Raw genomic sequence first — 23,186 nt, forward strand, 5'->3', positions numbered from 1 at the left:
ATAAGCTATTATTTAAAATATAATCGTTCTATCCTGTTTCTTATGTTTTCGTAACATAACAAGTTGTCATGATATAGTGTGTTTTCAGGGAGCACGGTGAGAATCAAAACCCAGGTTAGCGCCGTTCCTCGGTACGTGTCTCGAGCGCCGCTGCTGCTGTTCGATCCGCAGCTACGCGCCTCTGCGCCGCTATGGGTAAACACGGCCCGGATGGACTGTGCTGATGCACATCAGTGTGGGGGCCTGGGAGGGGATCCTTGGAGGAGCATTGCCCATTCCTGAACCGGAGAAGGACCGCTGGCTTGTATGTCTGTGCAGGGAAGGTTGTACTTGCTTTTCCACCCTGAAAGCCAGCGCTATTTGGCACTTTTGCTGATATCTGCATCCGAATAGTTGGTAAGAGTTACGGTCCGTCAGCCAGCAGGCAGTGCTAGAGGTGATGCCTTCTTCTCAGTGCAGTGCCATCCCCTTTCACGTACTCTGATCTCTGCTGGCCCAGTGCGTTAGCATTCAGCTCTGTTGCCAGATCCTTGTTTTTTTGGCTGCAGAGCAAAATGCTACTGCTGTGCAACCAAGTTGGCACAAGGAACTGTATCTTTCACAGATAATAGAACTGGAAAGACAGACCTCTACCATATTGTCAAATTATACCTTATTAGTGTGTGCTCTCGTGAATGTCTGCCACTACAGTCGAGGAGTATCTCACATACAAATTGTAAAGACATTTCTCTAACTCCAATCTTGGAACTCAGAAAAATATTATTCATATAATACCCCATGCATCTTTTTTAGTGAAATTGCACTGTGATGTCCTGTCATTTTCGATGCTGTGCAGTGTTTCTGTTACTGGGGAACACCAATCAACTTCAAAAGAGCTGCTTTGGTGTAGAAATGGGCAGCTATTCAACTACTCTGCATCCAACACAAATACGCACCACAATTTGATGTAATTCACACAAAACTGAATTGGAAGGCCTAGGTGAAGGTTACTGCACCGATCTGTCAGTGCTCCCTGTCCTGTAATATTATTTCTGGAAATCCTGTTTTCTGGAGGCGTTCCTCGCGGAGGGAATTATGCCAAAACAAAAGCGTTTACGTGCAGGTGCTATCTTGAGGGTAACAGAAATTCAGCAGGTTATTTTAGCACCGATGGCTCCTTCGTAGTTTTTCCCTGTTCTCTGTTGCCGTGGTTGTCACAAGAAATTTTGTGGTACCCTGGCTTGGGAATTTAATTGTTTCTCTACCCATCTCTCCCCTGCCCCCAGTGTGTATTTATTGGTAAATCTCCATACTGTATTCCTGGTAGAGGTACGGATGTACACTGGACTCAGGTGCCTGACTTCATATCTTACACGATTCCTGATTTGTGAATAAGGAATATGAGAAGGAGACAGGTTTCCAGGATACACTTGAGGAGTGCTGAAATGTTAATGCATTAAGACTGAAACTGTGGGATTTAAATCACTACATTGAGTAGCACATAGTATAGAGACATTGATGCCAGAAAAGTACCAGAGAGGTTGTGTCTCATACAGGCCTAACCACTATGGAGTCATTCTTCAGAGACAGACCAAGAGACAGAAGAACCACAGCCTTACCTGCAAGGTGCCTTTTCATATGCGCTTTTTTCTCTCCTTTTAAGTTGTCCTCAAGGAAAAATAAGAGCAAAAAGTCCCTGTGCTTCTCACTGCACATCTACAGCACTTCATAAATAATAGTAGCTGTTTTAAAAGCAGGGGACAGGCAGAGGGTTACAATGGATGAAAGCTAGTTAGTGAGTTAGCTAGATAAATGCTTAAAAGAACAGCAGCAAAGATAATCCTGCATTTATTTCTGGGGGTTTCACCAGATGACCTTTTTCTGTCTTTCCCGATCTGTGTTTCTTGAGTCAAGGTAAGGGCTGTGCAGAAACCTGAAAAACAAACCTGCAGATTTGAGGTATTGCTATGATTTGTGATTGTCCCTCCTTTGGCTCATCGCTTTCATTTCTGAGCATCTGCCAAATTCTATGTCCAGTGCGGAGCAGCATTGTGAGTGATCCCTTGCAGAGACTCTCCCCAGCACAGACAGAGACTAGTTTGCTCTAAACTTACTGAGTGACATGTGCAAAATTGATCATTTCAAGAGCCTTTTGTATAACACAAAACTTCAAGCAGAGAACCCAAGGCATTTCCTTTCATCAACCTGGTTCTAATTTGATCAAAGCACTGAAAAATTCAACCCGCCTTATTTCCTGTCCAGATCTTTTACACTTTACAGCACATTATATATCAATCTCATATCCCTGAATTTTAAGAAGCAACCAGTTATATAATTGGATCAACAGTTGCCAATCAGCCCAGCACAGCACTGCATTATTACTAAGCTGACAATAATTTTGAAGCTCTTTTTTATTATGCGTATGACTATATTATCACTGTATATGTATTAGGACAGCTGAATGAGCCCCTTAAGGAAAATAAGGGTTCAAATAACATTGACAGGGTAGATAGACTAACAGAACTGAGGATTCACCCCTGTTAAAACTGTATTTGCCTCATGGCACATTTTCAGGAGAAAGGAAAAGAACAGTAGCTGTGTGCTTTCTATCAATCCTGCCTGCAAATCAGAAGAGTTGACCATCTTTGTATGCTTAGGCAAATTAAAAATCAAATGTGTTTTCTGGTCTCAAATGTAATGGGTCACATAAGAATCTTGCATTATGTAAGTCTTTAAATCCCATTCCTTCACTCTCCAAACTCCCTTCCCATAGACACATACACACAGAAAAATTCAAACCAAAGCCATTCTGGCTACTGCATGTGCAACGCACCTTCCTGGTTCATTGTGCAACTGTCATTTGTGAGTGACAAAAACAAGCACTATTTCATTTCGGTAATTTACACTATTATATAAGATTGTTAAAAATGTTAAGTAAATAATATTTTTCCTCCCCTCAGCCTGAGATGTTAGTGTTCTTTGAAAGACCTTGAATCTTGTCTCAGTAGTATCTCCATAAATAAAACTGAGTGACAGCTTTTTAGAAAACTCCATGTTTTATACCATTAATTCACAGATAAGCATTGTTAGTCAAATAATCATTTAATTCCCAATAGCCTGAATATTTCAATACCTTGTAGCAAACAAATAAATAGAATATACACAATGGCAAACAAATTATGGAAAATATTGCATAGAGTTGACATATGAACTCATAACCTCTTTGGTAAAGGTGAATGACTATTAATGTAATTTCATTATTATAAGGACTTCCCTCCTTTTTTTTTGTTCATATGCAATTCATTTGTATGCATTTGCTTGAAAGAATTAAACCTGTAAATCACAGCTTAGGCAATAATAATAATACAAAGAAAACGATATGATTTCTTCTGTTTTTGCCACTCCACACTCAGACATTTACTGGTGCATACCTGTTTCTGGTTTGGCATTCTGTCTCTCTTTCTCTCTCTATATATACACACACAGACATGCATAGTTGTATATGGTTTTAGGTGTGTATATATATATGCTTTCTAGGAACATATACATATATAAGTTTACAATATAGATGCTTTTAAAAAGTGCATTCATTACATAGATTTTACATACGTGTAGGCACAGACACAGATAAAAGCATAGATGTGTAAAAATGTAACATCTCTCCTTAGCAGTTTGATTCTGTGCCCTACTGGGCTTCACCAGGAAAAACTCAGGATCAAAATGCAGCTTTAAGCATCTCACTACAATTAAAATTGCTCAGTAATTTTCAGACAAAGTGATAAAATTCAGGTGAGGAGATGCCTGGATTTGGAAGTATGTGGGTTTTTCAGAAAAAAAAATCAGTTGTTTTTTTTTTTCTGGGAGTCATTGTCGCCTTCATGTTGTGTTTATTTAAATCTCAAATCAGAATAGGTGCCTGGCCCTTGATACCACTCTGCGTTGTACACAGGCTGATAAAATGAAGCAAGTGGGCTTATCACTTTTGAAGCCTGTTTTACAGTATTGTATTTTTTCTTTAGCAATTCATGCTGTGTTTTTAAGTAATGCAATAAAACCACTTCACCATCTTCCTGTATAAAATTGATTGTTGCATGAGGAGCATGGTCATCTTCATCTGCTGCTGCGTTCTTTCTTAAAAAAGCCCAACAGCGCACACACAAAACAAGCCCACGTGCGGTTGAATAGCATGTGTATATGCAAGCATGTGCATGCAAACAGAACTAAATGTATATCCTGTGCTACAAATACAGGAATTGTTTAATCTGAGAAACAAGCCCTGTGCCCTCTTCCTCCCCGACTCTGCCTGTCCCTAGGATAACAGGAGAATTGAAATGCCCATTTTCAGACTCACTACAGATTAATATGGTTCAGCATAGATACTTATTTTTCTGATAGTTTCCCATGCATCTTCACAGTGAAGTTGATAGAAATTACTACAGCAGAATGTGTAAAGCAGATGTTATCCCATTAATTAGCTCTGGACCTGAGCAGGCTCAAGACTTTCCCATTTTCAGGCCGATAGGAATTGGTCCCAGTGAGCGTGCTCCATATCCACATTTAGTATCATCTCATAAACAGCACTGAAAACACAGCAGGCCCTTGATGAAGATACATTAGCTTATTTCTAATTTAAAGTTATGTTGCTTAACCTTAATGTAATTGGTCACTGGTGACCAACTGTTTGTATAGTGAGTTGATGACCAAAGAGATGTAATAAATTATAAAACTTACTGCTTAAATAGAGGGAACGACTGTTCTGTTAAAAGCCTTGCATGTAATAATGGTAAAATAATTACACCTCAAACAGAAGAGCCTTGGATCTGATAAAGCTAACAGAGTCTTTCAGATGAAGGTGTTTTCAGCCTGCTTTAAAGGATGCGTATAAAATATTTTTTTTTCCTCTCAGTGCAGTGTCTTACGCTGGCTGAATAGTCAACTTTCAAAGCTCAGCCTAATATTGATTAAAAATAAATTGGTAAATCAAGATACTTTCTTTTTGAGGGGTTGCAGGGATTAAAGTAATTAACCAATTTCTGTGGTTAACAAGAAACAAAAGAAATTTGCACAAATAATTATATTCTCTACATCAATTCAAAGTCACTGCTAGACATGTTTTAGAAAAGAGTTGATTAGCTGGTAGAATAACCAGGATAATAATCAACTATGGAAGTAAGTAATTGACACAACTTTAATGTTTAATAATGAATAGCATGCCAGGGGCAAAATAAAGGGAAATCTGCTTTCTGAGAACCAGTTCAGACCTAAAATTTCTTAGGCCAAATATAGCAATTACTTGAGACTCCTGAACTGCTTCTGTGGTATTGTGGCAAAAGTAACAGGTGTAGTTAAATTGAAAGCGCACAAGTGGCTGTATTAAATCTAGCAGTTTCTATATGCTGCAATTTAATTTCAAGCCTTTTCCCTGCTGAAGACTTAAAGGTTGATTTTAAAAATGCAGGAATGTAATGAACACCTACTCTCCTATGTCTGTTTTTCCTTTCTCAAACAGCATTATATTAACAAACTGTTCATTAAATCAATAAGAGTCAGGAATAAGCGTATGATTTGCTTGTCTCAGAAGCGATAATTTCTCTCTCTAAATATTTGCATTTAAAATTTGGGCTACCTCCAAATGCCCTAACTTCACAATAAAGAAATCAGGTTTATTTTTCTTTAATTCTCGTATTTCATTACTTACAAGGACCTTCCAATAATTTAAACTATTTACAGTGCCTCAAAGATCATTATTTCCCCATGACTCCTCAGAGAAATATTGGAGCCACTCTATTTACTGCTGACATTAGATTTGCCTTTGAAGACTGGTTTACAAAATGGAGACATTAGGATGTGAAAGTCATTATTTTTTTTACACTGCTTGGAACGCGAAGTTTTTGTTTGCTGTATTAGAGTAAACATTGCTATAGCTACTCAGTTTGTTATGGAAACTTGAAAAGCAGATGCATTAAGGTATTTTGTTTTTAAACACACACGGTTCTTTATAAGGGAAAATATAAATACTGTTTGGGGGCTTGTCACGAATGTATGTTTAAAAACAACACCCCTCCAACCAATGAATAAAAATGCTTTTTGGCATTCAAAATGGAGGAAGAGAATTGCTCAACCAATAGAAAAGCAGGTGGGGTAACACATCCTAATTCTTATAATTGAGGCTGTAAAGAAAGATGAGAGATATGTGCACTGTTTGTGTCACCGTAGTTGTGATCTGTGAAAATAACTTCAGAGCAGCCTTTCTTAATATTAAAATGACTCTGTTGCTGTTCGACTAAAAATCAATACAGCTCACAATTTTAATAAGGAACATGAATCTGAAAATGTGTTTAGTATCAGGTTATATAAACACACCCTAATGAGGTACTATAAAATCCATCACATTAAAGGCTGGTTCCTACAAGGTATATTAGCTAAAAATGTTCAATATATTAGGTCAGTGTACAACACTACACATAATAAAGCAGGTCTGTCAAGGCAAGATGCATGTTTTGCCCCTTAAAACTGTTATGTTTTGCACATTTTATAAGGTTCTTTGAATACATGAATAAGATAAGTTATTCCCATCTCTTTCTTAAGCAATCTCAGAAATGGCTGTGACCTGAAATTGGAAATCTTGTAAACACCCATCCAAAGAAAATGTGTGCAGTTCTGTCTTAAAGAGATGGTACATGTTTAATTATCCCAACTTCTTCTAGGAGAATACTATTAACATACACATTAGCATCGTCCCATTGGTTCCTCCTGCTGCTCCACCTTAGGGGCAGCAATAGGAGCTAATCTTATTGCTCCCATGCGCATAATAATGAAATTTTGTCTTGTCTCTCAGGCAGTGTTCTTTGGTCTAAAGTACAGCAGGAAACATTTCTTTTTTTAGAAAATTCCTGACCAATTCGTTTAAAAAGATTTTAAAAAATTAAAATTCCTCCTATGTGAATACCAGAGCCTGCAGAACACATTGCTTTGACTTGCGAATCAAAATTAAGCAATTGTGCAAATAAATTGCTCCGTATTCACGTATGGAATACAGTATACCGTAGCTGTGGGTGTATTCAGCTCTTTGAAAAACTGGAAGCTGTGGATTTTACGACATTTTTTTCCTGCAGTGTCCATATAGGCTATTCTCAAAGAATAACATAAGAACAAACAAAAAGATATGGTTTTAATATAAAATACCTTTGCCTTTTTCTTGCAGTGTTCTACAGACTATAATGGGGAGAGAAAAAAAAAAACGTAGGCAAAAAAATACATGTGAATTCAAGGCTACTGAATTAAGGGAGGTTGTACCAACATTTCCCCCACTGTACATTATTTGTATTCAAGGTTTTTGAAATGACATTGTAATCTGATGATGCACCAGCCTATTATATTGTCTAGCAGGACAAATATCCTTGCGTTTTCTCTGTAGAACTAACACAATTTTTCCATGTCAGAGGTGCATAATATCCTGGCGGTCATAAGGAATGATGCTATTAATCCTCTTGGGCAATCTCCAGGTCTGATTATTAGGGAAATAAATTTGCATGCTGCATATGAGCTAGGTGAATCACCGAGAGCACAAATTATATTTCCTGACAGCAAGTTAGAGAATGGAGCCACATCGCTTTTTTATCTTTTTTTTTTTTTTTTTCCCCTCTGAAAGCTATAGAATTTCAATTCATTACATGAGATTGGTTAGAATTCAAGTCTCTTTTTAAGTTGATATTAAGTTGAGTCTGTTATCTCTGTGAAGGCTAGTAGGTTCCCCTGAGTATCCACCTAATCACTACTTAAAAAAATCGAAACGTATAGTTAGTGTCATGATTTAGGTACCAGAGCTACTTTATTTATCAGTGCAGAGTGAGATAATTTCAATTTGAGGCTCTGTAGCCCTCATGAATTTAACTGTCTTGAAAGCTTTCCCCCCCTCTCTCTTTCTCTCTCTGCCCCTTCCCCCTCTCCCTTTTAGTGTGCATATTGTAATAATGGTTATTCTGGGCACCTGTTTCACTGTTCTCCATGCATTTCTCAGCCTGCTTTATTTATCATATCAGATATTTCATTGTATGTTTTGAAGATTTTGGGGTGAAAAGCTATTTGGATTTCAGTTAAGAAATTTGGCTGTATTCTCTGTGCCAGCAGTACTGCCAGGCATTTCTGCTTTTCCTATCAATGATGAATGTATTTTTATTATTTTTACTGTTGGCATCTGAGCAACCTTTTTGCATTATTAAATCTGAACAGGGAGAATGATAGCAAATGAGAGGAGAATAAATGGCTTTATGTCCTGATGTATTAATTAAGCAGACATTTATTATAATCAGGGTTTTATAGATGTTGTAAAAAGGTATTTTTTTTCCTCCCATGATATACATCCACGTATGGTAACTTTTGTGAGCTGTTTTAGAAATTTCCAGGTTTTACAGATTTCTCTTTGAAATCCCGATCACTGGTGCTGTACTGTACATGCAAACAACAAGCACAACCGAGCCCTGGAGTAGCAGGTATAGATGGATCCAGCTTGGAATCAAGTGAGGAATGTCTCGATTAAAGGGTGTGGTCTATAAATCCATACAGGTCAGGTACAGCGTTGGGTTTGGGGGACTCTGAAATGTCTCCTGCTACTCAGTGGAGCTGAGCAAAGCTTGAAGACGTAGAGAACTTCTACGCTGGTCAGAGCTGTAGGTGTGATTGAAACAAGAAGAGACAGGTAATATGTCTGATAATGCCAAATCTGAAGTGTTCTTAATCATTTACTTATTCGTGAACTACAAGCAACAGTACCGAAAGGAAAGGGATATATCTCTGACTCACGATTTCACATGTTGCCAAATACACAGCAAAGGAAGCACTTTTAATCATCTTACATGAAATCTATTTAGGATTTGTCTATGCTCTCATCCGTTGGGTTTCTTTATGCTTCCTGAGCATAGCTGGTGCAATTTCTTTCCAGAACAAAGGTCCTTTTGTTTGTTTTCTCTTTGTTTGTTTTATTAATTTTCTTCTCAGCATATGGGTTGTGCTTATTCACAGACAGGAAGTATTTCCCACATTTAGGAAAAGGAAATAGCCTTTGGAGAAAATTCAAAGAAAGTCCATTGGGGAGTGACTTGCCTGCTCAGAGTGTTATTTCCTATTCCTGAATAGAAACATCAGACTTATTTTTGGCATCAAATAGCAGTGCTGCTATAAACACTAGCCTCTTTAATTCCCATCTCGCAGTGGACATTTATACTAGTAACAGAGGGTGTTTGTTGCTCTCCTGAAATGGGAATGGATGATAAAAAAAGGCAAGTTGTAACAAAACTGCAAAATTGCCCCTTTCCTGTTGTCTGTGACCTAGCCAAGATCGCTCTGATACTCCTGAGCCCCAGCAATGAAAATGAGGGGCCTATTTATGCATGAGTTGTCCATGATTTTGGAACTCATCAGCTTGGTATCCACCAGCAGAGCCATGACCAGTTCCTGTCACAGGGCTGCCATTTCTCAGGCTGCTGGGGAGAAGGCCGGCAGGAAAATGATGGGTGTTTTAAATGGGCACTCCTTTTGGGGTGAGGCCAGGGCATAAGGCCATTTATGTCTTTAGAAACTGTAATAAATACATAAGATCAGCTGGTGATACTGCAGAGAGAATGGAATATAACAATGCCTAGTCTGGCTGCTTCTCTGCAGCAGTAAATCCCAAACAGCGTGCGGGTAACGATTGGTGGAAAGGGCAGGGTAGTAAGAGTCACGAATGAACCAAAGGATGGCAGCTAGTAAAGCTTTTATTTCAAACTTTATCTATTACTGCCCCTCATCATCACACAGTGAAAATTCTCTCCTGAAAATAGAAGAAATGAGTTTTGAACTTGAATAGACATAAAGAAAAAAAAAATCAAATTGAAAAGATTAAAACCAGTAGCTTCTCTGAAAAAAAAAAAAGTGGGTCTCATCAGTTGTTCCTTTGGATTTCTCCTTGTCTATTAATGTCCACAATCCATCTGTATCTTAAACCTTGCATCTAGCAGATCTCTGTGAAGACACAAGGGAAACCTGCTTAAATCAATTGTGCCTGTGTGCTCTGTGTTGTCACACGGCCGTGTGTGCCAGTGCATCAGGATTTAGCAGGGCAATTTCCTCTGCTGCAATTTCTACACCACCACAAAATCCAGAGTATTTTGCCAACTGGAGCTTTCACCTTCATTATGGAGAGGTTTTCCTAGAGGTTCGGAAGCTTAATGCAAATGTGTATAACACAAAGGATGTACAGTGGTGATCCCAGGGGGCTGTTGCTCAACTCTTATGAACATGAGCAACCTTTATAACTCATGGAACTCTACCTGAAAATTAGCTGCTTCAGTTGAGGAAAACAACTACGCTGTCTGAACTCTTGCGTCTTCCGTTAAACTTCCAATTTTCAGTCTGTTGTTGCTAATATTTTGGTTTTAGTAGGATGAAAAATGAGAAAACACTCTAAACCCCAGAAATAATGAGACATAGTTCCTCTCCTGGCTTTCTTATAGTGAGTTTGAATGGATAAGGGCGTGTGAGGTCTAGAAGCGGCCAGTTCTCCTGGCTGCCGCTTCTGGGACGTGAACCGAAGAGGCTGGCACACACAGCTCAGCGCCACATCTACATTGCTTATGGATGTACCCCACGAAGAAAAGTGAAAGGGGAGATGAAAGTCCCAAACCACCCCCAAGCAAACGACAAAAGCCCTCAACCCGGACTATAACCCCCAGGTTAGATGTGGCAGAGGCGAAAGGCTTGCTGAGCCTGTGCCTCTACCTGCAGTCATGTGTGGCTCCAAGGCTTTGCTTGCGTTCTGGGCAGCCACTGCGCGCCATCAACTTCTGTTCAGTGACCTGTCACAGCAAAGAAGGAATTTCACATGGCCTGAAAAACTGACAGAACAGTTCACCTTTTGGGGAAATGTAATATTTTCTGATAAGGAGCTTATGTTAGTTTCCTTAGCAAATAGCCTGAAAGCATTTTTGGCTGTGGCATTTCTAGATGTGATAAGTTGAAGGAAACATCCTTGACCATGACTTAAACAGGCCATTTGTTTCATGGTGTAGCTGTTTCTAGAAATGTAAATAAATGGCAACTTAAGGATGATATAAAATAAACGATCACAGAGACAGCCCAGAGCTGCATTGTTTCAGAAAACACAAGGCGCTATTTATGGAGCTGTAAACAGAGGAGTGTGTTTATTATTGCACTTGGAATTAAATCAGAAAGCCAGAAAGCTGAAGTTTTGGGAAAGATTAGTCCAAATTTTTAGAAGTTCTTTGGGTCGGGTTACTGCTAGTGCTGCATGTTTGTTTTGAAATGAATCAGACTTCTTTGTGAGGGCAGTGTGCTTATCTTGCAGGGCATTTATTTTGCCACCTCCTTCACATGAACGAAGCCGTAGGGGAGATGGGGAGAACAGCTGGGGTCATAAAATGTCCGGTTTTCATTTTAAGTAAAAGTCTTAAATATTTTGAAAGCGTAAATTTGGAGCCAAGTGTGCCTTGTAGAAAACGGGTCCCCGTCAGAGCCCTGCAGCCAAACCTTTGTGACCTTCTCTGCAGCTGTTCCCAGCTTGCGGCCGATGTCTGCGTATACTGAGCTGAACCTCTGACGTAGTCCTGCAGGGTGAGCAGAACCCAAGCCTGGTGCCCAGCGGTGCCGGTGGAGCCTGGTTTTGTGGCTGCCGTTATTCTGGGGTGGATTTAGATGCTTTTGTTCTAGGCAATACCTAGTTTTTTACGAATGATCGCTAAATTCAAATAGCAATGTGCTACTTGGTTTAAAACTACCATCCTCTTATTAACGATCTTGGTAATTATTAGAACTACATTTTGGCAAGTCTCACCTGTACCATATGTGCCCCTCTCAAGGAAACATGCTTGGCTTATCTTAATACAGTGTTATAAACTGTGTTACACGCCCTTTAAATTGAAAATGCTTTTCCCCCCACTGTTTTACTGGTATTCCTAAACTATTACACTGCATTTAAAAATGAATTGTGTGCAATGACATTAGAGAAGGGGTTAGGCTTTCTGAGCTGCTACCAGTGACATATGACTGTAGTGACAGACAGTCAGCAGTATTCAAACTGAATTAATCTGAAAAAGCAGCAGACTTCAATGTGGAGTTTAGGAGGAGGCTGAGCAGCTACATATTTACAAAAGGGATGTCACTGAACTGTCTTTCTACCCAGGGATAGCCTATGGCTACTTAATACTTTTAAACCAGTAGTGGAAGGATTAAATACACCTGAAGTCAGGTCTTTGAGGCCATTTCTCTCTTGTGCTTTCTTTTCCTTACTTGAGTTATACCTCAGCAGCTATTTGTTTGAAGGGCTGTAAGAAAGGGTGGGTATTCTGATACCTTTTATTAGAATTGCACAGAAGTAGGAGAATCCTCACAGAGACGCCGTCTCCTTTTTCTGTTGCCTTTGAAAAGTTAACACATGTGAGGCTACACAAGAAACAGCCACTGCAGTGGAGGGAGGGAGGGATATGGAAATAAAGGTGATAGCGATACCTTAATTTAACAAATATGCAGTGCTAATTATGTAAACATGTGAGAACTCTCAAATCTTCTCATCATGTGTGTCATACAATTGAAATATTTTACAGCCTAATTCGAGATTATACAGTAATAATGTTATTTTATATTGGCTAGTTGACAAGCATAGGCCAGGGCTGTCTTTCAAACAAAACTGTTGTGCCAGATTGTATCTTGGCGATAAGCACAAAAGAAGAGCCAGTCAAATTCTGTTTACGTATTAATTGTTGAATCAGATTTAGTTCTGCACTACAGACATTTCCTTAACTGGTAGCTGTAATGGGGGAAAAAACCTGTTTGTACTTGGGTGGGCAATATTTTAAACAAAGTGATTTTTACAGAAAGCTTCTGTGAAGCTCCAGTTCAGGTTTTGCAGATGTACCCAAGAGATCAGGTTCACTTTCAGAGGGATTTAGGCAGCAATAGCTTTTCTCTTTTATCATTATTAAACTTTTTTCCTCTTTTTCGCTCGCAGAGGTTGGGATAGATGCGTTGAAAACTGGCAGGATTATGACACCTTAGCTGATTATAGAGCTTTATTTGTACTTTTGTATTAATGTTATGTTATCATCTACTAAACAAAATGAGCATGGTGAGCAAATTAGAAAACCTGGACTGGTTTGGTGGAATAAAATAGGAAACACTGTTTTCCCCTCTCTGAAGTATACCCAACAGTTGGTATTAATTTACTCTAAGTCACTCAGTTCTCAGTCTCATATCCCAAATTCTCCTCCCCTTGCCACCATAGTAAGCACTGTTCCCAAAATCAAAGTCTGAAATCCTGGCCTCAGTGAAGGTAGTGGAGATGCCAACTTCAGGTCGGTGCAAAGGGATGTTGCTTCAGTCATGCCTGGTGAGACGGGACTGTCAGTCTTTCCAGCCCCAAATCCAGCTTTTGGAATACTCGGTACCAAATTGCTCAAGGGAAGACAAAGACATTCTTTATTGCCCAAAGAGGATGTTTCTCTCCAACCTCCATCAGCCCGTGGTTCATTTCTGTCACAAAGCATTAGGGTTTTCAGCCTTTCTAAGATATTCATCTTAATCCTAGCTAGGATGTCCTCATTATTCACATAAGCGTCTAAATTAAAACTATTTTATATCGTATTAAGTCCTTAGCCAGAAGGATATCTTGTGGCAATCAGTTCCATAGGTTAATTATGAGCTGTGTAAAATAATATTTTCCTTATTGGTTTTTAAATATGTTGTTTTTCAGTGTTGTTGCATTAGGAGGAGAGGAAACTAGGAACAGGCAATTGATCTTCTCTGTAACTTTCATTAACTCTCTCATGTCCCCTTTTTATTTCTCTTCAATAAACTAAGCAGCCCCAATCTTCGCAATCTTCCTTCTGCCACTAATCATTTTTGTTGCCCCTTTCTATTTCAGCTTCATGTTTTGTTTTTTTTTTCAGATGAGTCGAATGTAGCTTGGTACAGCATTTCAGATAGGAAACACCATCCTGTTATTCAGTGACGCAGTATTTTAGTAATCATTTCCATCCTGTTCTTTATGCAGTCTAACAACAAAACATTTACTTTTTTTGACTGCTACTTCCAATTCTTTTGCTTTTTCTGTTGAGTTGTCCAAAGTGGCACATGTTTTCTCCTCCCTCTCTTTTTCCCGAGTGGTTAGTTAATTTACAACCTAGCCTTGTGCATGAGTTTTGAAAATTATTCATTCAAATATGCATTACCTTGCATTTATGAACAGTGAATTTCATCTGTCTTCATGCTGCGCATCTGTCTAGTTTTTCTAATCTTTTGTAATCAGGAGTAACCTAAATATTTTTGCGCCCTGTGCAAATTTTGTCACCTTCCCCTTTCTTTGCCAGAACGCTAATGAATATATTAAACACCACCAGTCCTAATACTGACTGCTGAAGCACTTCATGGTGAGCCTTTTAGCAAGCTAGCAATCAACAATTTATTTCTACCCTTTTGTTTCTGTCTCTGGCTGTCTTTGTTTAACATACAGATTTACTTTCAAAGTGTTACTATTTCCAAGTGTTCTGCTGAGAGCTTTCCCATGGGACGTGGGGACAAATGCATAAGTCTGACCTCAGATGTCCAGTGATATCCAGCACTGATGCTCTAATACAGTGTTCACAGGTCTGTTAAGGCTACAAACAGGTCAGCTCTGGTGCAGAGAAGGAGACTTGATTAGTCCCTGGAAATAGAGATGCAGGTACCAGCAGATTTGACTCAGCCTTATCTATACCTCCCCCCCCTCCCCAAAAAAAAAAAAAAGAGAGGAGAGAAAGATTGATTCATGCAGCTCACTGAAAAGAGACTTTTCCACCCCCACCCCCCCAAATTTAAACCATAGCTTTAAAAACAAAACTGCTGCCCAGCCAGGGTAAGCAGATATATACCATGAGGCCCCTTGCAGTGAGGTTTCAGAAGCAAAAAAAATAACCCTGCTCCCAGAACTGTTATTTGAGTTTGCTTCAAGCCAGTTGGTCGCCACCTTTCGCAAGAGACAGTTGACATACCCATAGTGCTGCCTGCAGCTAACTGCAAAGTATTTGGCACTGAAATGTGCATCATACAGTGATTATTATTATCATCACCACCACCACCTCTGTTTCATATTTGAATGTTATGGCAGGTGGAAGACAATGGTCAGCCCCTATTTGTTTTGTTCTGCTCGCGTGGTTTTAATGACCCGGGTTCAGTTTTGTCAATATACAGCACTTACTGTAACTTTAGTGGCCTGTAGTTTGTTCCAGTTATTGAAATTAATTCTCTTATAGCTCAAATAAAGACATGTTCAGTTTGTGAATGGGAAATTGAGGCATGGAGAGATTTCGACTGCTCACAAAGAAGGCTTGTGGCAGGCAGAGCGGTGGATTGAAACCCTCTCCCCCAAGTCCTACGGAGGACTTTAGTTTTGGGCTGTTCGTCCGCCTCCTGGGCTGAGCTATGCGACATGCCTCTCTATCTGAACGCCACGTAAGTGTGGTACAACAGGGCTTGGGAGAAGATTAATGTGCCAGGTCCGATGGGAGGAAGAAGAACGGGGCGAGGACATGGCAGCTTGCATCGCTCCCCTGTTGTTCGCAAGTCAAGTCCCCGGCCATCAGCCCCTCTCTGTGCTCAGTTCCCTGCATGGGCTCTGGTTCCTGCCCCCGCTCCATTGTGTGCTTGAGTGGTGGTTCATACCTTAAAGCTGTTATTTTCAAGTTTTAATAATATTTTGCAACTCATTTCCTGTTTCTTAGCTGACAGCCTTTCCAAAAGTAATCTTTGGCAGGTACTAATTTAAGTGATGACCACTTGATCTACATTTTTGGTGGGTAATTACTGAGTCAGAAGTGAGCAAATTTGATAGCCCCTGACAGTCAGTATAAGGCAGGCATTTTTACTACCCGCCCATTAGAGATTCACTGGTAGTGAAATGCCCTGAATTTTGTTACTTCTCTCAGACATCAGAAAAATCTGCCTGTTAACCAGAAGTTACTACTTATGTTTATTTTGTCACACTTGGATAGTCCAAAATACATCAGCACTTTAAACAATAACTTTTTTAATGCTAGGTGCTTTGGTATAGTGAAACTACCATGAGATCAAAATTCCTATGGCTTCTGAAGCTGAATACAGTCCTGTGTCCTATGACAAATCTCTTCCACAGACATGTTGTTTTACAGTGATAAGTGAATCTCAAAAGATTTGGAGGTCTGATTTGGAAAAACGCTGATAAGTTTGCAAACTGATGCCGAGTTCCTACAAACTACCGGCGCCAGATTCATTGGTATGCTCTGGCAGCGTTGCTTCACTCTGGTGATACAAAGCAGCTGCAAATCCGGTTGTGCTGGCCAGTTAAGCGGGGTTTAAGGCTGCCTTACGTTGCCAGAATAGCCAGAGCACGCCAGTGAGTGTGCCCTCTGAATTGCTTGTGTACATGAAATGGGGCTGGATATCTCATGAGAAAAGGGGGGCTGTTCTGAGATTATCAGCACAGCTTGCTTCCTTGCATTACTTTGGCACTAGTCTCTGCTTCCCGTAAGACCTTGTGCAAAAGCGAGCAAAAAGAAAACATAATGTGGGAAGAAATAGCCAGACTTCTTTTCAAATGTCAGAGAGATTCAGATTTATTTTGAGTTTTAGAAGAAATGTGGGAAAGGGATATTTGCCAGATTCTTGGCCTCCCCATCTGGCTTCGATGAACTACCTTTTTATTCCCTCTTTCCCAATAAGTTTCCCCAAATCATGGAGATCAAGTCCCCACAGCAAGTCCCCTGAGAGCCAGCTTAAGTAGGTTGAGAATCTAAATAAAACCTGATTTTTGGTTTTGAACCAAGAAGCAGCTGGTATAGTGCCTAGTTTTTCCAGTTTGCTTCCCAAGTGTCTAAAGATATCCAAGTTATTTTGAATGTGACAATGTACCTGAACCAGTACTTTTCCTGGAGCCCTCAGAACAGCCTTCTCTGCCTCCATCATTTACAACTTATTCCTAACTGTTTGTAGGTCGTCGTTCACTTAGACTTTTTCCTGACCGCTTGTGCACACTCAGCTGTCCAACCTTTTTGGTTGTCTCTTGGCACGTGTAGTCAGTCTGTCTCAGCTGTGCTCGTAGTGTCGTCGCTTTGGTGACAGCATTGAGGATAGCGTCTTCGGTGTTTAGTATGTGGCTCTTTGGGTTTCTTCTGAGCAATATTGATTAAATATGTTTAGTGTCTTAATATGGTTTAAATACATAGGTGTGTTGTGCAGTCCCTCCACAGAGAGGACAGAAAACCAGTCCCCAAGAATTCCATCAGAATTCATTAGGGTTTTGATGAATTGCAACTGCTAAGAAATTGTCTCCCAGGACTTGGAAATTAGTCAGTACCGAACAGTACAGATGTCAAATCACCTAAAGAGAATAAAACTGAAAAATACTGGCTGAGAGAATTGTCTGTTACAGAAGTTTGGAGAAATGGTTTAAGAAGAGAAAGAGAAAGAAAAAGAAAGTCCCTTCAAGAGGGGATTGGACATCCCAGTGATATAGCTTCACTTTCTTGTACTTGTGAAGTGCTTTCTGAGGGGGTGTGTGCATACAAAATTAGCGGGGAGAATATCGATTTTAGTCTCTGAATTTGATTTCAAGGTTTGGATTGATTCAGTCTAAATACATTGAGTGTGAAAGATATCCAACCATTTATTTCTAAGTGGCATTAAAAAAAAAAAAAGTTACCCCATATTAATCTAGTGAATAGTATTGTAAGTGCCACAGTTTATGCTTATTACACTTATTGAACAGGTTCCAATATCTCATATAGAATAAATGGTGGAAACAGAAAAGAGAATCTTTTGATTCTTCAAAACTGTATCAATCACTTCCTGCATCGAACATCATGTCAATATGTGTGCTGTATAGGAGGAAAACCATGCACAAATCTATATCATTGGCAATGTGATTATCTTTTTAATTGTGAAAACTGTGTATGTATCCTTTGGTTTCTGATGGAAACAAATATCTAAATATCATCATGCATGAAGAAGGGCAGAGATGTCATTTGGAAAGCCCAGTTCTAATGATCGTTGTAAGAAGTGGTGCTTATAGACACCTGAGCTAGCGGGATCGGGCATGGCTAACTGCTTTGCAAAACCAGTCAGTGCTGACTTCAGAGTGGATTTATTGGATCGTTGTAGACCCACTTCAGGAATGGGAATGCTCTCTGGCATAGCTGCACCGACCGTGATTCAAACACACACTGATCCTTGCTGATAGTTCTGTGCGTTGCGTCGATAAAATGAACATATTTTCCAAGTTATGTGTCATATGCAAATGAATAGCTTCAAGATAATTAGACTACCACTCTACAAAAGAGACAATAAAAGTTCGGTATTATATTCTTTAAAACTACCATGGTCCATACTACTGCAGCTTCCCAAATTTAAAATCCAGATTTCTGCCATCAGAGTTTAGCAGCAGTCTGGTCTACTTTTTGTTTTAGTCTGTTATTCTGAAGCTTTGAGGACGTTTGGATGTGAGATTTTGCTTTGATTTTTCCCCCAAGACAGAAGCCACTGCCTATTTGCATTTGGGATTTTGTACCAAAATTCAAGATTAGATTTAAAACACTGATGTTGCCAATCACAGAAATAATTGCCGAATGTAAAACTGATCCAGGATTAATTTTGGATTCCGGCCACTGTAGAATTCCACAGGTTCTTATATCTGCTTCAGATAGAACAGGAAACTGCTGTTGATGCTACGGGCTTATTTATGTCATCTTTAGTAGAAAAAAAGGAATGAGAAACAAAAATGTATAAAAGGAAGAACAAAGGGAAAACAAAGTGTGGAATAACAAAAAAAAAATCTGGGTGTACTTTGTAGACTAGAAGACAAGATTGTCTTCCCATTGATACTTGGGAGAGGCAAGTCAGTCTGGGTGTAGTGAAAATTGCCCATCAGCCAAACCTCTGCTAAACACATCCTTTTTGCAGTTTGAATGTTCGTGTTTTCTCACTGTATTTTTACACGCTTCAGCACCTCCGGGTTTAGATAAGGGAGAGGAATACTCGAGTAATATGCTATTTCTGACCCTGCCAGAGTAAGAAAGTCCTGAAGACCTTGCTCCTGAAAGGTTATCTGAAATGAACAAAACCTTTTTTGAGGTTCATTCAGCTTGCATCATCGTTTAAATCTGATTAATGCTAACAATAGTGAGTATAAGAACCTAATCTCTTTTTGTCATGTCTATAAATGTCTATACAATGCAAAGGGAGAAGGAATTCTTAAAATTCAAGGAAATATCGAATATAACTCTTCTGCCTTTATTTGGCGTGATACTATTTCAGTTTGTTTACTTAACCAAAGAGATGAAAAGGTTTCTGAAACAATACTTTCGTATAACCTAGCCTCTAAAGTCATACTGTGAAATTCTAATTTTGTGTATTTAACCTCCCTACATTTTTCTTTACTAGGATAACTCTAAACCAACTTCCACTGTTCTACCCTAAAAACTGTAATTTCATTGTGTTATCTTGTTATCTTTTTTTCCCCTCCCCTGTTTGTTCCCTTGTACAGTTATCCAGTATTCAGGAAAGCTTTTAAACACTCACTTGATTCCACCAAAGTCAATGAGACTCAAATATGTGATTAAGTGCCTGCTGAATTAGGGCCCTGATTTGTGTCACAAATACATCCCCATTGCTCTGGAGCAGTTGCAAGGCTCAGCACTGGCAGCTTTTACCCCTGCTGTACCTCTTACAAACTTAAGTTACTCTCACCCTCTGCTGCTGGCACAGGGCTGAAGGGGCAATCAGGCCATAGCAGGTACCTTCTCGTCCCTCCTGGAGCACATCCACCGCCGAGCCCTCACCACACACAGCCGCAGCACTGACGGCACTGCCGTACCCTGGAGAGGTTCCTCCTCTTTGCTGGCCCACCCTCGCAGGAGGGCAGAAACCACGCCGTACTGCGGCAGCTTTTTCCACGTTTAAACAAGTTACAAGAAGATTATTTGAAGGGTAACGGCCAGGTTATGTAACCCATAAAAGTACGAATGATTTACAAATATTTAACAAGGAAAAAACTAATTATGCTGCTGCTGTCACAGTGAGGGCAGGCTTAGAAATGGTATAATCAATACGGGAATGTTAGCTGTAATGCAGTCTGTCAGCTTTTTAACCAACCAAAAAACTTCAGCAAGTCTATAAACAGAATTGACCCTCTCTCTGCTGAATCCTGCTTGTGCCAGCAATATTTTTCTCTCATCATGCTCCATATTAGCAGTTGTCTGTCATGGGGTCTTGTAAAAACTCTATTAAAGAAACATCTGTTCTGCAACTGAGAGAATTTGTCTCCAAGTATGGGAGCTAGAAAGCACATACTGAAAACAGTAAGAATTTTAGCCGATTCCCAGAAAACTAAATTCTGTTTTAGACCCCGAGCAAGTCTGAGGAGGTTCATGAGAACCTGTCTTGGGCTGCCAAGGCTAATGAAAAAACACACACAGTTAAGGTGAAGAATATGTTTCATGTTTTGTTAGACAAGGCTGTGTTTCACCCTTGCACTATTGCTAGCTGCTAACTATTATTATTTTTGGATATATTTTTATATCTCTATATATTTATATATAGTATATATTCTATTTAGAGCTAATCCTCTCTAAAGGGGAGAGGACTTTCTCCAAGAGTCTGTCTGCAGTAGGTTGGTGGTGTTTGGTATCATGGCTTCTGGATGCACAGAAGATGGAAGTTGAACCCTTTCTGCCCAACAGAAACCACTGAAATCTGACTACACCGTGTAGTGCAGGAAATTGTTTTCTTATGAGGTGCATATGTTTTAAAAGAAGCAACATTGCCATGTATTTTACATGGGTTATTAAATAACTGTATAAATTTAATGATTCAGATGTTTTGCATTATAACCTGGCATCTCAGGAGGCATGAAAATAGCACAGTAGGAAAATGTCATTGCATACTTCATAGGCAAAGCTGTTAACAAATGGAAATCCCTTTATAACTATATGAGAGATCCATCTTTAATTCCCCACCTGTCTCAACCTTCCACTGGTCTTCTGATGTGAATAAGCTGTGAGTAACACGTAATAGTAACAAGGCTGTTGGAACTGCCAGAAATCTTTACTTACTTAGAAAAAAAATCAAATATATATAAAATCTTCTCTATAGTTTGCAGTTATTATCAGTGCATGAAAATGGTAAGAACCCTCTTTTGGCATTCATCTCAGAGAGCAGAGGGAGCAGATCACCCTCATTTGATCTCTTGAAAAATGGAAACTTTCTAACCTGGGAAGTTTAAGCACAGACCATCAATATTTCTGTACATAAAGTGCTGGGTAGGTATTGCTCCCCTTGATTTGTTGTCTGTTAGACTAGTTTTGGTTGGTTACAGCATTATACATTGTAGTAACTTTATTTTATTGCCACTGTCACAACAAAGCAAAGCTGCTATTATGTTATAACAAACTAAAGCTACATTTCTAAAACATCACATCTACCCAAACTAGAGTGCTATAACACCTAATTTACAGTTTATTCCAATCGCATGGACACAGGAAACATAAAATAATAAAAAAAAGGATTTCATTGGCTCATCCCAGCAGAAGTCCTTTCCGGTTTGGCTGTTCATCATGCAGCAAGGCAAGCAAAATATATTGTCCATAGTGTTTTTATATGGTAAGTGCACAAATATGCAATCTACATATTACTGCAATACTGTCAGGCCAGTTTGTCAAATACTCTGCAAGTCCCTGGCCAGAAGAATGAACACCCATAGGTCTACTAAAGGCTTTTGTTAATGTGAGCTAATAGATATATAGAGCATTAAACTACTATAGATAAACATGACTCTGTGTACTACAAAGTATAGGACCAAGCTGTTGAGTCACTAACATGAAAATAGGAGGCAAACTTGAACTCAGCTGAGTTATTTGCTGAACATAATCAAAGCAGCAGTTGCAGAAGTTTGTAGCTAAGTTCTCCCCATTTTCTTACTGCGAATCCCAATGCAGCAGAGCAAAGCACAGAGGCTTGGATTCAGCTCGCTGCTTAGAAACCTATGTACGCTTGAACGGTGTCAGAAGGCTCATTAATGTGCACTGTGGTTAGAAGCGTTTTGAGCTGGAGCCTGAGAAGTCAGCTCCAGGGATGGGCCCTATGGAAAGGCCTGTGGTGGGATGAAACGAGTGCTGTGAGGACATCTGGGAGGTATCCTCAACTCCAGTCTCTTTTTCTAGCTATAAAGCAGAGGCATTACAACAGGAATTTGGTGGAAGCAGGAGGTGTTGAGTAGGTTGTCTAGCTGGGATGTTAACAGTGAATCTTGGTCCTGGGTCCAGCCACTGCTGTACCGTTTTACCGTGGTCTTTTTCCGTGCTCCTGCAGCTGTGGTTGACCTTGCAGTCTTTGTAGCGCTTTCACTCGGAGGTATTTGAAAGGGAGCTCGTGGACAGTATGTTGGACATTTTAGTGTGGTAAAATGTTGGTCTGTGTCTGGAAAAGTTGGCAACAGGAGCTTGACAAATAATCTGCAGTTAATAACTTCTTTGATTTTTTTCTTTTCTTTTTTTTTCCTTTACTTTTTGGCAGATAGTTCTGCAGACTCATAAATTTGCTGTAAATAACTCCTAAGAGCAGGAAGCACTACAACATTTCTTGAAAAACTCAGAGTAGCAAAAGAATGTGACAAATTCAGTAGCTGAGCCATCAGGATACAGAGAGCAGGTATCAAGCTGTGCCATATGTACAGTCACGGTTGGCTTGGAAAGTCTCCTCTCGTAAAACCAAATTGTTCCACTAGGAAGTGAAGCCAGCAGCCTTTTGCCTACAAAATTACATTGTTCTTTTTTTCTGAACCAATTGGTTTTTTTTGTTTTGTTTAATGAAACACCAGCCAGAATGTCATTTTTCTCCTCCAGCTCTACCTGTCTTTTTCCTCTTACTTCACCCCTCCCCTGCCCTCCTTCCACCTTGGGGTGAATGGAAAATCTCGTCTTCTTTTTAGGCTATTTATCTTTTCCTTTCCGAACCAGTGCCCTCTAACCCTTGCTGTCTTCCACCAATGTGGAGCTGGACAAGTGAAGAGAAATGGAAGGGAGACGTAGAGGAAAGCTGAGGACTTGAACTGCCTAACAGTAACCAGGTTGCTCGCTGACTGACAGAGTCGAGTCTGGCTGAACCTAGCTCTGGAAGAAATAGCTCAAACAGGCAAAAGATGAGATTCTTCA

The sequence above is a fragment of the Nyctibius grandis genome, chromosome 1, assembly GCF_013368605.1.
Source record: "Nyctibius grandis isolate bNycGra1 chromosome 1, bNycGra1.pri, whole genome shotgun sequence".
Taxonomy (NCBI): domain Eukaryota; kingdom Metazoa; phylum Chordata; class Aves; order Nyctibiiformes; family Nyctibiidae; genus Nyctibius; species Nyctibius grandis.